A 15,154-nucleotide genomic window follows, 5' to 3' on the forward strand; every position below is an offset into this window, starting at 1 on the left:
TCTGTCAGCACTGACAACTCTAAGCAAGCACCACTACTCTTACGAGGCTCTGTGAAGGACAGTCTTGGTTTGGAAAGGCTCAATGTTTTCGAAATTACTCGTAGCTGGAGCAAGTCATTGGACAAACTTGTCGCAACATGCTAGATAGGTGCGTCGACTATCGACAACACACACTTTTCTGTTGGTCCGACGCGGCCAGGTAACATTGGGTGGTACGTCCGTTTCAATGCCAATAAACGTTACCAACAGCCGTACACTTTAAGATATTTTATTTTATTCTGAAAGCAACCAGTTTCGGTCTCATTTTGTCATCTCCAGGCACCATACGCTTTTTTCAAATCAACAAACTCGTATATCACCATAAAATTGGATATCGTGAATTCCAGCAACTGCCACGTCTTCGAATGAAGCATCTGTACAATGACTGGAATTCACGATATCCAGTTTTGTGGCGCTATACGATAAGTTTGTTGATCTGAAAAAACAGTATGGGGCCTGAAAATGGCAACATGAATTGCAAAAACTGGTTGATTTCAGAATAAAATAAAATATCTTAAAGTGTACAGCTATTGGTAAAGTTTATTTACATTCCAAATACACACTTCTGGACCAACTAGAGAAATCTTCAGTGGCCGAGAATTGTCTCAGTACGGGCACATTGAATACAAAGGTATGCAAAGTACAAACGATTCCTTCATACAGGAACAGCTGTGGAAAATCGCAGCTCAGCAGACTTGTGAACAGAGGTACTTGGTCCCACCTCAGTACAGCGTGGAATCTAGCGTTGCCACTATTAAATCACAGCTACAGAGGAGAAAAAGGGATGATGCAATGATGCATCGGTGTTGAATGAAAGGTCCGCAGCTCGTGGTCGTGCGGTAGCGTTCTCGCTTCCCACGCCCGGGTTCCCGGGTTCGATTCCTGGCGGGGTCAGGGATTTTCTCTGCCTCGTAGTGACTGGGTGTTGTGTGATGTCCTTAGGTTTGTTAGGTTTAAGTAGTTCTAAGTTCTAGGGGACTGATGACCATAGATGTTAAGTCCCATAGTGCTCAGAGCCATTTTGTTGAATGAAAAAATTCGGATGCAAAAGTCGAGGATTTCGACACACCAGTCCAGACACCATAAATTGACGTGGCAAGTCATGGGATACAGCCTAATACCGTGCGGATCTCCTTTTTCTAGTGAGGTGCACCAACTGGACGTGCCAAGGACTCCACAATTCGTTGGAAGTCCCCTGCAGAAGCACTGTAATCCTCCACAATTGCGAAAGTATTGCCGGTGCACTGTTTTGTGCAGGAATGGACATCTCGATTACGTCCCATGTGGGGCGACCTAGGTCCCCAGATCATTTGTCCGAATTGTCTGGATGTCCTTTAAAGTAATTGTGAACAATTGTGACTTGGTGACACGGTGCATTGTCATCCTCAAAAACAGAAATCCATGAATGGGTGTAAATGGTCTCCAAATAACCATATGCGGTCAGTGATGTGTTCAGGTGGACCTGAGGACCCAGTCAAATCCCTGTAAACACAGCCTACACCATTATGGAGCCATCGCCAGCCTGCACAGAGTCTTGTTGACAACTGGATCCACGGCCGTGTGGGGTCTGCGCCACAAACAATATCATCAGCTCTTACCAACTGATGTCGGGACTCATCTAACCTGGCCACGGTTTTTCAATCGTCCCCCACAAAAGAACTCGCGTCGGTCGTTTGCTGCTATAGCCCATTAACTGCAAATTTCTCCGCACTGCCCTAACGGATACGCTCGTTATGCTTACCACGTTGACTTTTGCTGTTGTTTTAAGCAGTGTAGGTTGTCTGTCAGCACTGACAACTCTACGTGAAGACCACTATTCTTATGAGAACGAATTCTTTCGCGACGGTACTGATAACGAAAACATTCTCGGTTTTCTCGCAGCGTCAATTCGGGATAAAATCTCGAGCTTTCGACGATATTCTGCATCGTCATCGTCAGGAGCAACGGATGGTATGGCAATGGGATCTGCATTACTGGCTAACTTTTTATGGAGAATTTTGAGGAACGTGCATTAAATTCGCCTCCCCTCCGTCCATCCTTGTTTTATCGTTATATTGACGATACATTTATGATCTGGCCACACGGCGCAGAAGGTCTCGAACAATACGTGGTACACGAAGAACATACATCCGAACATCCGGTTCGCTTTCGAGATGGAGAGGGAAGGAAGGTTGCTATTCTTAGACGTTTTAGTACAACGATAGGCGGACGGGCGTGTCGGCCACTTTGGATACCGCAAGCCGAAGCATACCGATTTATATCTTAATGCACCGTTTCCATCATTCTGTTCAGAAGAGAGCCGTTTTGAACACGTTGGTATATAGAGCAAAAACTGTTTCTGACGAGGACCACTGGAAGTCCGAAAATACGTGCAGTTTTGACATTTTTTATTAGATTTTTTACCTGACGGTGAAAATATACATCACAGGGTTGCACAAGTGGCGTGCATTTGGGGGAGGGATTACTTTCATACTGCACAGTGGCAATCCGTCTTCATCTTGGAACACATCATCGTGTATTTGTCGATTTGTTTGCCCTTCCCACGAGTCAGTCAACAAAAGACATTTATTCTCTTGCACGTAAGGCTCCATCACATCAGTAATTTTTTTTTTTGTACAAGTCTGCTGTCAGTTTACCGGATTTTGAAGAAGGAGCACAAAAATATTTGTTGCTGGGCAGAGTCGAATCCGTTCTCTTACCGCTGAGCCAAACAGTGCTTGCTAATCACATTGTCATAGGAACAATTGATAAGGTCGACATGAAAGTTTTCTGGGTATGGTACGGCGTCATAATGTAAAAACTACTACTGCTGGAGAAAAACCAACGTTTCGGCCACGATTGCAGCGGCCTTATTCTGGGTCTAATGGTGCGTTCTAGCTATGCAGTGTCCTTTATATTTTGTTGTTAGTGTTCACTGCACATGCCACTGCGTCATAATATTAAAAAGGTAGGTAGTTTCATTGTTCACATATGTGCATATGATGATAGATCCGTATCAATATTGCTTTTATTTCTTAAACGATTTGCCATCTTAAGTTCCCACTTGGGGCCCTTTCATGTCTTACCATGTACCATGAATTTGGACGAATTCGGCGATGGCGAGTAGGCGTCCTCTCCTTGCGAATTCCCTAACGATTTCCGAAATTCAATGTCCCATGCGTCTAGCTGCAACTAACATACTGCGTTAAAAGTCTGTTAATTGCCGTCGTGTGGGCATAATCACGTAGGACACATTTTCACATGTATCATGTAAGTACAAATGGCACCTCTACCAATTCACTGCCCTTTTATAAGTTGTGTACGCGATACTACCGCCATCTGTATATGTGAATATCGCTATCCCATAACTTTTGTCACTTCAGTGTGCTTGCGTGCCGTTCAAAATTAGCGGCAACAAGTCTAGCGGCGAGCCTTTGAGCTGCGTCGGTGGCTTCCTTCAGTCTGATCAAATCCTAGATACTCAAGCAGTACTCAGTAATGGATTGCGCTAATGTCTTACATGTGGTCTCCTTTACACAGTGAAACACACTTTCCTGAAATTCTCCAGTCTGCAGCTCGCGGTCTCGTGCCTTGCGGTGCTGGCTCTCGATCACGGGATCCCGCATTCGATTCCCGGCCGGGTCGGGGATTTTCTCCGCTCGGAGGCTGGGTGTTTGTGATGCTCGCATCATTTCATCATCATTCGTGACTGTGGCGAGACTGGACTGTGTAAAGATTGGGAATTTGTAGGGACGCCGATAACCGAGCAATTGAGCGCCCCACATACCAAATATCGTCATCAACACACTAAAATGCTCCCATTCAACCGAAATTGGTTATTACCTTTAATTACTTCAATCCTTACAAGCTCGATCCATTGCATATCTCTTTACAACTTCGCACCTAGGTAATAGTCGGTTGCCCGTGTCAAGTACCAAACCAGCTATGCTGCAATCGAATATTACTGGTTTGTTTTTCCTACTCATTTTCTACACTTTCTATGTCAAACTATAATTTTTGTCTATGTCACCTTGAATCTTCCTGCAGTCACTCAACGAGGACACCTTCTCATGCACCACAGCATCATCACGAAACAGTCGCACATAGCTTCCCGTTACCACTCAAGAAATTTTCGCTACTCTCCACCGCGTGTGGCGCCTTCATGCCTGCACGTTTCCTATTTACACTTGCATAAACATGAGCAAGACTGAAGTAGAATGAAGACAGGTTCATAGGATTCGTCAACTTGGAAAAAGCGTTCGACCATGCAAACTAGTGGAAGATGTTCGAAACTCTGAGACAAAGAGGGGTAAGCTGTAAGGAGAGACGGATGATATACAATATGTGCAAAAGGCAAGAGAAAATAATAATAGACCAAGAACGAAGTGCTCGAATTAAAAAGGCAGCAAAGAATGTACTCTTCCGCCTCTACTGCTCAAACTGTACACTGAAGAAGCAATGATGGAGTAAAAGAAAGATTCAGAAGTGGAATTAAAATTCAAGGTGAAAGTATATCAATGATTCGATTCGCTAATGACATTGCTATCCTGAGTGAAAGTTAAGAATAATTACATGATCTGCTGATTGGAATGAACAATCTGATGAGTACTGAATATGTACTGAGAGTAAACCGAAGGAAGATGAAAGTAATGAGAAGTAGCAGAAATGAAAACAGCGAGAAACTTAACATCAGAATTAACGGTCAGGAAGTAGTTCAAGTTAAGGAATTCTTTTACCTAGGCAGCAAAATAACCAATGACGGAGGAAGCAAGGAGGACATCAAAAGCAAAATAACACTGCCACAAAGGGCGTTCCTGGCCTACAGAACTCCAGTAGTATCAAACATAGGCCTAAATATGAGGAAAAAATTTCTGAGAATGTAAGTCTGGATCACAGCATTGTATGGTAGTGAAACGTGGACTGCAGGAAATCGGAACGGAAGAGAATCGGAGTATTTGAGATATGATCGACAGACAAATGTTGAAAATTAGGTGGACTGATAAGGTAAGGAATGAGGAGGTTCTGCACAGAATCGGAGAAGAAAGGAATATGTGGAAAACATTGACAGGGGACAGGATGACAGGACATCTGTTAAGGCATCAGGGAATAACTTCCATGGTGCTCGAGGGAGCTGCAGAGGGCAAACACTGTAGAGAAGACAGAGATGGGAATGGGAATACATCCAGAAAATAACTGAGGAAGTAGGCTGTAAGCGCTACTCTGAGATGGAGAGGTTGGCAGGGGAGAAGAGTTCGTGGCAGGTCACATGACAGACGACTCAGAAAAAAAAAGAAAAAAGAAAGAAAGAAACACGAGTCATCAGTCGTAGTTGAGCAGTGTGTTCGTCACACCTGAAGATGTCGGTGCTTTGCGCTGCCCAAACGCAGCACATTTGCACGCCACAGGAGCCAGGGCTAAACGAGAAGACTGCGCCGACTTCAAACAAGGAGGCGGAGCTCACGGCTTCCGACGAACAAGTGACGCCGCTGGCGCCCAGCGCCTCCCTAGAAAGTTGTCAGCTGCGCGCCCGGGGCCTGGGCGCCACGCACGCGGACGTCCCGTTGCGCGGGAAGGATGCAGGTGCAGCCCGAGGAGAGGGCCGTTATTCACGGCAGAAACGTCGCGCGAGGCGGGGCTGTCTTTTGTCTCGGGTTGCCCTTTCATGGGTCCGCAGCCAGCGGCGGAGAACAATGGCGGCGAGCGTGGCTGATGAATTTCGGCTTCCGTCTGCGGCACGCTTTCACCGCGTCGCGCCTCGTGTCCGCCGCGTGTGGCCGGGACGGGCCGGTCTCGAAATCGTTTAATTTAGGGAGCGGCTCGTGTGGCGAGGGGGCTGAGTAATGAGACACCGCCGACGCTTGACAGCTAATGGGAATCACTCGCCGGGACAAAGCTGTCTGCGAGATAATCGTCATCGCGCTTTATTGTCTTATTCGCGATAGAGAACACCAGCTGAATGGAACGGGCTACTCTCCGCTGCAGTATATTGAAAGGTCCGCACTATCTCCAGAAATATTCGCGTCGTAATTTATACAAATATTCCACGTTCTTTCTTCTGCGTCTGAAACGTGACAGTTTGTGAATATGCTATCATTCCACCTTGTTCTGTGCTTTAACATTTAATGTATCGAGCAAGCACCAGTAATTTGCATTGATGCATTGGTAGTGAGGACGCAGCGTGTTATCTGGAATCGAGACTCGATCACAGATGTAAAAGTAATCTACGGCGTACTCTTGGGAAGTGTACTCAATTTTGTTTTGTTTTGCCTTCATCAAACGTGAATGATATAAACAAGAAAGCGTATAAGGAGAAAATTGTACAGACAAGCCACCAGGTGGTTCAAAATGATTCAAATGGCTCTGAGCACTATGGGACTAAACATCTGAAGTCATCAGTCCCCTAGACTTAGAACTACTTAAACCTAAGTAGCCTAAGGACATCACACATATCCATGTTTGAGGAAGGATTCGAACCTGAGACCGTAGCAAACTGAAGCGCCTAGAACCGCTCGGCCACAACGGCCGGCTCACTGGGTGGTATTTTCTTCATATTATACAGGCTGAACATTAATGAAACTGACAAACCGCAGGGACGTATTCCTGACTGGAAAAGGCAGAAGGAAGGTCCTATGAAGATGTGTCCGAAAATGCAGCTTTGCCACGGTAGATGGCACCGACGAATGAAAATTCCTCTGACCACGTACCGTGTGTTCCTTGTGTGTTACAGGCTATGTCATTGGCGCAGCGTACTGTAAGCAGAAGAATGGTCCCTCATTGATGTCGGGAACAAGCCGAGATGGTATTCGCCTAAGCAGATGGAAACAGTCGAGAGACAGAACCCGGTCTATGCACAGTCCGCTCCCTCCCTTCACGTTCGTCTGTCTGAAACGACGTATGATTACACAAACGCCCAAAAAGGGCTTGAAATTTTGTGTGATGTGGTTAGTGTATGTGAAGGTACTTGTTTCGGTATAGCTTTGCTGCCTCTCGACCGTTTCCATCTGCTTGGCCGGACCGAGACACCACCTCGGCTTGTTCCCGAAATCACTACCGGACCATCCTACTGCTTACAGTACGCTGCATCAATCACACAGCCTGCAACACGCAAGTAACACACGACACGTGGTCAGAATATCTTTCATTCATCACAGCCATCTACCGTGGGAACGATGCGTTTCCGGACACATGTTCACAGGACCTTTTTCTCCTCCATTTCCAGTCAGGAATCCGCCCTTGCAATTCGTCAGTTTTATTGATGTTCACCCTGTGTAGTTACAGTCAAATAATTCACTCCAATACGTCAACCTTTTAAGTCATTTGTCTTTTCATGAGCACAATCCGTTTCTTTAATTTATTTTCTGTTTTCTCCTTTCTCCTGGCAACCGCCTGTTCAGACGTAACACAATATATTTAGTAACATGTGCATAGTACATCTGATTATGTTAGCCTGAGATGTTCCATTCATCGATGGAACATCGCAGACGGCCTATATGGTAATTCCTCAACATGAGAAATGTCAATCAATAATAACAGCATTTTAATTCAAGTGCATTTGATATACAGGACATAAAATGCCGTCTGAGGCCTGTGACCACTTTTATGTTAATAAGTGGCAACCAACGCTGTACAATGGCAATTAAGTTAGGAGATGCTCAATTGACTCTTTTATTAGAACATGTTACGCGTTTCGGGATTACACCCATCTTCAGACATCACAAACTTTAACTCCATCCTAACCAACAAGGCGTGCAGCCTTGACAACTCAAAGAAAGTGCCGTCGAATAACTTATGACTGTGACACAAGCAGTCATATGTTATTCGACACTTTCTTTGAGTTGTCAAGGCTGAACTCTTGGTTGGTTAGGAAGTAGTTGAAGTTTGTGATGTCTGAAGATGGGTGTAATCCCGAAACACGTAACATGTTCTAATAAAATAGTCAATTGAACGTCTCATGCCATTATTGCGATTTTACAGCATTGGTTGCCAATTATTAATTCAAATGCGTTTAAAGGAATTGATTCACAAAACCAATTCATTTCCTTTATCAGATGAAGGATTTAATTTCAGTCTATTTCAAGTTATCGACCGCAGAAAGGTTGGGACGAGTTTGTTTAGTGAATAAAACTATTGTGCGCCACTCGCGCGTTATCGTCAAACGTTTTCTTCTTTCTCAAAAAAAAAAAAAAAAAAAAAAAAAAAAAAAGGAGAGAGAGAAAACCTGCTTTAGTACGAAACAAAGTTCGAAGTTAGATTATATTTCAGTTAGCATTACATCGGCTTTCAGTAAATTACGCTGCCAACCGCCACTAAACATTGGCGGGACTCGATATTACTCGTTGGCCTGATTCAAATAACAGTTTTCAAAGGAACACTTTTTAAGAGAAAATTTTGAAGTAACTTTTATTTATGGGATTTTAGTTCCAGTTCCATCGCTTTTGAATAGTACCCTCTCGATGTGACGGCTTATAGACACTATGAATTTAGGTAATTTTTTTTTTTTTCTACAGTCGCAAACTTTTGAGATCAGTTGTAGGTTGAGTGTAAAATATGGGCGAGAAGATAAGCTTCACCTGGCAGATAATATTAATAGTAACCACAAACGTTTCGTTGATCTACATCCACAGCTGTACTCCGCAAACCACTGTGAAGTGCACGTACAGGGTACGTCCCACTGTACTAGTTACTAGGGTTTTTACCGTTGTATTCACGTATGGAGCGCAGGAAGAATGATTGGTTAAATGCCTCTGTACGTGCTGTAATTAATCTAAACCTGTTCTAACGCGCCCTACGGTTGCGATACGTAAGGGATGTATAAAATTCAAAATCATCTTTTAAAACCGGTTTTTGTAACTTTGTAATTTGGCTTTCTCGGGATAGATTGACCCTATTTTCATGAGCCTGCCTGTATAGCATCTTCAGCATTTCTGTGACACTTTTCTAGGGCCTGCGACCATTCGTGGTGCTCCGTATACGTTAATTATCACCCGTTAGTCCTATTCGGTAGGGGTCCCACACACTTGAGTAATATTCTAGGACGGGTCGCACGAATGGTTTGCAAGTAGTGGCCTTAGTAGACTGATTGCCATTCTCCAGTATTCTATCAATAAACTGAAGTCTGCCATCTGCTTTACCCACAACTGAGGCCATGTGATCATTCCAATTCATATCCTTACAGAGTATTACGCCCAGGTATTTGTGTGAAGTACTACCTGGATAAAGAGTTGCAGAAATGTCCAGTTACATCTTAATAAGACTTCAGTGTGGCTCAAAGATTGATAATCCCCTGAGTGTACTCAACCTTGTGCTGTGAACGAACAATTGTGGCTACCGTGTAGAAGCGATAGAAAATGCTTCGGTCGCTGGATCTCACTTGCTGCGTCTGGGTGTGTAACAGTCGTCTAGAACTCCCTATGTAACGGGCGGCTTGGGCAAAACTGTGCATGTACACTGAGCGTACTTTTGAATATTTAGATAAGAAAACTATCACCAACCTCTAGTGGTTGTGAGAATGCGTACTGGTAGATACCAAGCAATTGCAGTACGCTGCTCGTTGGATATGACCGTTTAGTTAGACGAGATTGTTTTGTAATGTTTATCTTTTTGTATCCATTGAACGGGAGATGACCAGTGATTGTCGAAATCGGCCAACTGTGAACAGGTAAAAGTTGACTGTGTCCGATAACAAACTGTCAACACAGCGAAAAGACAGAAAGTGACTTAATTATGTCAAATGTAATTTCCTCTCAGTTGACCGCTAAGATTGTGATCCTGTCCTCAATGGAACAAAAGAAAAGGGAAGATCATTTTCCTAACGTAATCTTTTCATTCCTGTACGTCTTGCAGCTAGATGTTGCTGTGTCGATAGTGGCAGAAAGACCGAAGGAATGCCATAAAAAGGTCGAAAGAATTACGACCTAAAGAAGAACTATTAATACCAAGACGCCGTATTTTAGTTTCCGATGACAGAAATCCATCAGAGAAAAATACCTGGATGAATGAGATAAACCCTGATATCTCTTGATAAAAACAGTGAAAAATTAAAAATATTTACAAAGATCAAGTTTGTTTAGGTGGCCATCCTCCATAGCATGGACGGAAATATTTGTTTTGTAAATAAAACCGTCTTTTCTTGCTGCACTGCAATTTATTTCTCCCAGATGAGTTTCGTCTTTTCTTACTCTAAGGAATCTTCAGTGGTATAATTTGTTGTAATCTGCGTTTCCTCTCGTCTCCTCTCTACTTCATTTCCGAAACATAAGCACATTTTTACATTGCGAACTTTTTATTCACACTGTTCATCATGTTTACATGTATATTATTCCGCTCTATTACTTTTTTGCCACTAGTTATAGATGTTTGTTCGAATATTTTCTTTTAAAGATATAAATATTGTGAGTTCATTATGCGTTTCACGTAACACACACACGCATAATGAACTCAAAATATTTACATCTTTAAAAGCACAGTTTTCGAACAAATATTTTCAACTAGTGGCAAAAGAGTAATAGTCCACAACGAAAATAAAGGTAAACATGGTGAACAGTGTGCATAAAAGTTCGAAATATAAAAATGTGCTTACGTTTCGGAAATGAAGTGGTAGTGCGACTTCCAAACCAGATGAGAGGAAACGCAGTTCCCAACGGTCTATCTCCAGAAGATGTCTTACAGTAAAAGAAGTCGAAACGCGTCTGGGAGAAATAAATTACAATGCAGCAAGAACAGGCAGTTTTATTTAAAAAAACAAATATTTACAAAGACACTGCCTAACTTCCACTATTTGGTTCACGAGGATACTATCGCTGGCTTTGCTGTATGCGGACAGAGGGAACCGCTGCGCGGCAGCTGTGGAGACCAGCGACAAACAATTTAACACGTTTGGCCTACCAGGACGTGGCCACAGTGAAGTTGCGGGGACGACCGGATAATAAATTTAGCGCAGGGGCCGCACACAACTGTCTGGCCGCCATCGCGTAATTTAATGAGGAGTCTGCACCGCAGCACGGGGCCCTTTGAGAGATAACAACCAGACCCACAGGTTGGCTGGCACCCGGCGGGCGCTGCTTTGGCAGCCGACAAAAGGGCTCCGAGCTGCACCAGCCACGCCGATGCGCAGGAACGTTCAGCTGCACTTGACGGATTTCCGTCGTTTTCTGCCAAATGGCACGTCAAGCATATAAGCTGTAACCTCGATGCCGCTATTTTTCGCTCATTCTTAACTGAGATAGTTTTCTTTGCAGCGATCGCACATGGTTAAGGGATGGTTAAAAGAGAGAACACGTTCCGTACGAAACCTGACCTAGTTTCCTAAAACGCAAACGTGCCTCTTTTCATTACGAACATCAAAGACATCAGCTCTCTAACTTAAGTGAAAAGTTTGCTTTGAAAAGGTGACAATTAACACCATTTATTTTCTCTATTGAGTTAGTAACACACTTCGTAGTAGGGCTTACAGTCATCAACCATTATCATATAAAAGTAAAATTTTGTCCCGCTTCTCACTGAAGTTTAACATTGCTGTATTTTTTTCTGACTTAAGCTATCAGGCTATAAGAGTGCATGGCAGCCTTAATAATTGTTCACGTAATAATATAGCCCACCAACGGATGCCACTAAATAAATATTGATATTTATCAATAATTTCGTGTGTAATTATGCGCGCCTTCCACCAATGGCTGGGTTAATCAGTCAATGTTGCCAAACTGATACTTTCTCAAGATCTTCAAACTAATTCATACACCACATGTATCTCCTAAGACCGAATAGGCACATTTTCTCTAGTGGTTTGGAAGATGTTTGAAATTTCTTTGTTGCGGTGTCTAGATGGAGCCATCACAAACAAACATTGATCGTCACGTCATTCGTATGACATGCTTTGTCGATTTGTTTCCTGGTGCAAATAAAATGATTTTTTAAACAGAATTTTATGTGCCTGTTCGGTAGAGCTACCCTAAATCAGTCTAGTGCGATATCCGTTTAATCGATACGAATTAACACGAACAGTAAAACACGAGGAATTTTACGTCGTCTCGTTGTCTCCGTACAGCTATATTACGGGAGCAAGGTTCAAAAAATGGTTCAAATGGCTCTGAGCACTATGGGACTCAACATCTGAGGTCATCAGTCCCCTAGAACTTAGAACTACTTAAACCTAACTAACCTAAGGACATCACACACATCCATGCCCGAGGCAGGATTCGAACCTGCGACCGTAGCGGTCATGCGGTTCCACACTGAAGCGCTTAGAACCGCACGGCCACACCGGCCGGCACGGGAGCAAGGAGGGGATGTTGTTTGGTGCCCCGTTTCCTCTTTCTATAACACAAACTGAAGGCATATATTAACTGGGTTCCTCATTCATAAGAACAGAAAGTTACTTCTCTCACAATAGTAGTTGTGGTATAAGCTACCTGTAACCTCCTTGTCAGCCTCACTGCTAGTGAAATACAAAGTCCGCTACGTAACTATTAACGTCGTTACCAGGGCTAGTCAGAAAATTGGAAACGTTTTGGTGTAAAAAAAAAAAAAAAAAAAAAAAAAAAAAAAAAAAAAAAAAAAAAAAAAACACTAAGTACAAGAAATACATTTTATTAGATACATCTGAAAGAGAAACTGACATACTACTTCTGCACATAGTCACCAAACACATTGAGGCACTTATCATACCAGTGGACAAGCTTTGAAAGACCTTTGTTGTAAAATTCTGCCGCCTCAGACTTCAGCCGTGAGTCACGCCCGCCTGGAGTTCCGCGTCGTATCAAAGCGCTGCGTTTCAAGCCAGTGCTTCTTCTTGCGAAACAAGTGGAAGTCGCTTGGAGCAAGATCAGGGCTGTAGGGCGGATGATGGAAAATTTACCATTTGAATAAATTAAGGAGTTCTTTAGTGCGGTTTGCCGTGTGAGGTCGGGCATTGTTGTGGGAAAACAAAATTTTGGACGTCAGCTTTCCTCGGTGTATGTTTTGAATTGCTCTTCTAAGGCTGTGCAAAATTTGACAGTACCGGTCAGAATTTATGGTTGCTCCACGTTCGAGAAAATCAGTAAGATGCACACCTTGCCTATCCCAAAACAATGTCGCCATCAACTTCCTTGCTGACAAGGTTTGGCAACGTTTTCTTATTTTTGGGGGGACCTTGTGTGCCCAAACTCCGTGGACTGTAATTTCGTCTCGCAATTGACGTGTTTCACCCAAGTCTCGTAACTGGTTACGATTCGATCCAGTAATTACTCACAATGTTTATGGTAGGCCTCCAGAAATGTCTACGTTGCCGCTAGTCGCTGTTCTTTATGGTGCTCTGTAAGCATTTTGGTCACCCATCGTGCACAAAATTTGTGGTAGCCTAGCTTTTGAGTGACAATTTCACACAACAAAGTCCGCGTGAAACTTGTGGAAAAGAAAGCGAAAACTCCGTTATTGTGAAGCGACGGTTTTCACGAATAGTTTCATCAACTTTAGAAACAAGATCGTCAGTCACAATGCTCGAGCGTCCTCTCTTCATCATGAACGTTGGTTAGAGCATTTTTAAACCGAATGCACCATTTCCGAGCGGAACATTCACTCATTACGTTGTTTCCGTACACTTCGCACAGTTCGCGATAAATTTCTATAGGTTTTAGGTTTTTTGCCAACAAAAACCGTATCACAGACCGCATCTCACAACTGGCGACATTTTAGATTGCAGCGCACATTTCAAATTCGAATATCGAAAAAATCAGACGCGCAGAGACATTCCCGCTGTCACGGACGGATGCCGACTGAGCTGCCGAGCACGCACATACCAAAATATACGCGATGGGCGCGGACTAAGCGGCGTCAGATGGAAACGTTCCCTACTTTCTGAATAGGCCTCGTACATACTGTCTGTCTCTGACTTGGTGGAGCTAACTGCTACTGCGATTCCCACTGTGCTGCGACTGATGACACTGGACCTTACTCGGTGCAACAGACTCGAACACACTCGCCCTCCAGTCGACGGGGGCGATCCCAAATACTGGCTGCCGAGAGGGTGTAGGCGGCGCGTTTCCTGCGAGTCTCTTGTTCGCCTCTATCTGTCGTCTCGCAACCTGTTTTTCGCATCGTGCGCTAGAGCCAGCTTACACCAGCACAAGAATTAAATACACTGCTGGCCATTAAAATTGCTACACCAAGAAGATGACGTACTACAGGCGCGAAATTTAACCAACAGGAAGAAGATGCTGTGATTGCAATTGATTAGCTTTTCAGAGCATTCACAGAAGGTTGGCGACGGTGGTGACACATACAACGTGCTGACATGAGGAGAGTTTCCAATCAATTTCTCATACACAAACAGCAGTTGACCGACGTTGACTGGTGAAACGTTGTTGTGATGCCCCATGTAAGGAGGAGAAATGCGCACCATCACGTTTCCGACTTTGATAAAGGTCGGATTGTAGCCCATCGTGATTGCGGTTTATCGTATCGCGACATTGCTGCTCGCGTTGGTCGAGATCCAATGACTGTTAGCAGAATAAGGAATCGGTGGGTTCAGGAGGATAATATGGAATGCCGTGCTGGATACCAACAGCCTCATATCACTAGCAGTCGAGATGACAGGCATCTTATCCGCATGGCTGTAACGGATCGTGCAGCCACGTCTCGATCCCTGAGTCAACAGAAGGGGACGTCTACAAGACAACAACCATCTGCACGAACAGTTGGACGACGTTTGCAGCAGCATGGGCTATCAGGTCGGAGACCATGACTGTGGTTACCCTTGACGCTGCATCACAGACAGGAGCGCCTGCGATGGTGTACTCAACGACGAACCTGGGTGCACGAATGGCAAAACGTCATTTTTTCGGATGAATCCAGGTTCTTTTAACAGCATCATGATGGTTGCATCCGTGTTTGGTGACATCGCGGTGAACGCACACTGGAAGCGTGTATTCGTCATCGCCATACCGCCGTATCACCCGGCGTGGTGGTATGGGATGCCATTGGTTACACGTCTCGGTCACCTCTTGTTCCCATTGACGGCACTTTGAACAGTGGACGTTACATTTCACATGTGGCTCTACCCTACATTCTATCCCTACGAAACCCTACATTTCAGAAGGATAATGCACGACCGCGTGTTGCAGGTCCTGTACGGGCCTTTCTGGATACAGCACATTCTCCA

Source organism: Schistocerca piceifrons, chromosome 2 (assembly GCF_021461385.2).
Source record: "Schistocerca piceifrons isolate TAMUIC-IGC-003096 chromosome 2, iqSchPice1.1, whole genome shotgun sequence".
Taxonomy (NCBI): Eukaryota; Metazoa; Arthropoda; class Insecta; order Orthoptera; family Acrididae; genus Schistocerca; species Schistocerca piceifrons.